The sequence below is a fragment of the Mus caroli genome, chromosome 10, assembly GCF_900094665.2.
Source record: "Mus caroli chromosome 10, CAROLI_EIJ_v1.1, whole genome shotgun sequence".
In the NCBI taxonomy this organism is placed as follows: Eukaryota; Metazoa; Chordata; class Mammalia; order Rodentia; family Muridae; genus Mus; species Mus caroli.
In genome coordinates this window covers 114,679,312-114,682,274 of record NC_034579.1, presented here as the reverse complement: position 1 = coordinate 114,682,274, position 2,963 = coordinate 114,679,312, and positions in this window count along the sequence as shown.

The window sequence follows — 2,963 nt, the reverse complement described above, 5'->3', positions numbered from 1 at the left end:
GTACCAACTTCTGTATTAGTCAAGGTTTTACTGCTGTGAACAGACAGAATGACCAAGACAAGTCTTTTAAAAAACAACATTTAATTGGGGCTGGCTTACAGGTTCAGATGTTCAGTCCATTATTATCAAGGTGGGAGCATGGCAGCATCCAGGCAGGCATGGCACAGGAGGAGCTGAGAGTTCTATGTCTTCATCCAAAGGCAGCTAGTGGAAGACTGACTTCCAGGCAACTAGGGTGAGGATCTTATGCCCACAACCACAGTGACACACCCATTTCAACCAGGTCACACCTATTCCAACAAGGCCACACCTTCAGATGGTGCCACTCCCTGGTCCAAGGATATAAAAACCATCACACTACTTATGGTAAAGCCTTGCCCATAACTACATCTGTAGATCCTCCACCACCAAATCCTTCCTGAAGGAATGTGGTGCCTTAAGGGGGTAGTGGTAGGTGGCAAGCTAGCTGGAATAGATTAAATCCATGCTCTGATATGCATCAGATTGCGTCCTGTATGTGTTTTGGGTGATCACTAACATTTCCCTGGCAAGCATTACTAACATCATTTTGTATATGATGGTGGTTTTGGAAGGATTTCACTATCTTAGCTCTGTCTCCAGCCCTTTGTTCACTTTTCTTTGTTGCTGCTGATGTTCTAGAAAAGCAAATAAGAATAATAGGAGGCCTTGAAGCATGGCTGGGTAGTCAGGACACTTGTTTTCTAAGTTTCAGATCTGATCTTGATCCTCCAGCACCCATTTAACAATTCAAGCAAGTCTGAACATGCATGTAACATGCACATTGGAAACAGAGTCAGGCTGCTCTCCAGAGCTGGCTGGGCAGTCGGCCTAGCCAACAAACAAACAAACAAAACAGGCAAGGCTTGAGTCAATCAAGTGGAGATCCGAAGAAGAAACCACGTGATAAGCTCTGGTATGTGTAGGCAAATCTACAGAAGCAATTTGAAACAACCACACAAAAACACACATACACACAGGTAAACATCTCTGCATAACAGAGTTACTTGTGCACATGTGGAAACATGGGTCACACGAACTGACAGTCTCAGGTTTTTTGTTTGTTTGTTAGTTTGTTTGTTTGTGTGTTTGATTGTTTTGTCACAGTGGAATAGGCCTTATCCAAGGATGCTGAGCCATGAAAGGATCAGAGACTTGGTACACCAAGAAGCCTTAAATTGATTTTGAGAATTTGAGAGGCCAACTGAGGGGCCTTTCTTGCTGTCCCCAAAGCACACCCCATGGACAAGTACTGGCTTTGTTTTCCTAAGCTCAGCTGATATATTCCTCTCTGTTGTGGCTGTGCTCTCTTGGGGAAGAACCATCTTACCTTCCTCTGTACTGCCTGCTATGGCTCAATCCTACTCAACTCCAGCAAACACTAGAGATAGGGAGAGGGCCCCCATCTAAGGAGATAGCTGGAATCTGAGTTATCCTTGCTAGCACATATAGAAGACTTCTATGCCAGTAAACACTCAGTAAATCCTGCCTGGGGGTATCTGCCTCTAATTATATCTGAATTATGATCCCCTAGATTGCTGTATTAGTCAGTAGTAACTGTATCAAACCCATAGACATACAAATGTACATACACACATACTAAAACATATATATATATATATATATACACATGGAGATATTGTTTATATTAACATGACTTACAGTGTGTGGTCCAGGAATTCCAAAGATGTCTTCCTAGGAATGGAAGATATATGTGTCCAGTAGTTTTTCAGTCCACCAGTTTGAAAGTCTCAGCTGGTCTTCAGTAAATGCCAGATTCCCAAAGAAGTACTCTCTGGAGGACAGTGGAGGAATGGACCTCTTGTCTACTCAAGAACTAGGAGGCAAAGAACAGAACTTCCTTCTTGCACAGCCTTATATATGCTGTGAGAAGTAGGCGTGGCCAAGATAAGAGGTGGGTAAATGCCACCTGTTTCATTAACATAGATTAGCCCCACCTTAAAGATAAGGATTAAAAGCAGACTTTTCCACCTCAAATTAAGCCAATATCCTTCACAGGTATTCCCCTTAATATGGGGGTTTTAATTAATTCCAGATACAATCAAGTTGACAACCCAGAATAGCCATCACAGTTGCTATCAAACCTCTTCACATCTGGACAGGGTTTGAAAGACAGTTAGTTCTTGCCATTTTGACCTGTGTTTGCTCTCTTTCTATAACTCACCTGAGTGTGTGTGTGTGTGTGTTTGTGTGCATGTGCCTGTGTGTGTGTTTAAGGTTTTACAGGTTAAAGTCAGAAGAAAACTTCTGGTAGTCACTTCTGTGTTGGTTGGAGATTGAACTCAGGTGGACAAAGTTTGTGAAATTGGACAGTGATTTCATGTCTAATAAAAATTAGTTTCACCTACAACATCAACAGTCATCTAGGCACTGTGCTTGTTTCCTTGGAATGTAATATTTTAAATGCTTTCATTAATTAGATCAAGCAGCTGTTCCCATTAAAGTTTTTACAGGGCATTAGGATTTGAACTCATGTCCCCTTCTTTATAAATGAAGAATTTTACTTACCGAAATGAGTAAATCCATTTCCGACATATATCTTCTCAAAGAATTCATATGTGAATAATAAAATAGGCAGAATCTGATAAGTATCACTCTTTATGGTTCCTTTTTCATCTTTACACCTTGATGATCTAATGCCATTCTTCATCATATACATCAGCTTTATTGTATAATAATTGAATCATAGGAAGGTGTATGTTTAGTTAGTAGAAAGGCAGACCTGCTTTGTAAGAGACTCTGTCCTGTCAACCAGAAAGATTGTTATCCCAGAAATACCATTTCTACAAAGACTGAAAGAGAGTGGAAGATTTGATCACAGATACTTGTGTTCGGTTTCTTTCTCTGTTTGTGGTGTGCTGTGTTCTACAGCTTGATCACTGGCCCAGCTGTCCTTCCTGGGTTTGTCTCCATTTATGTTGACA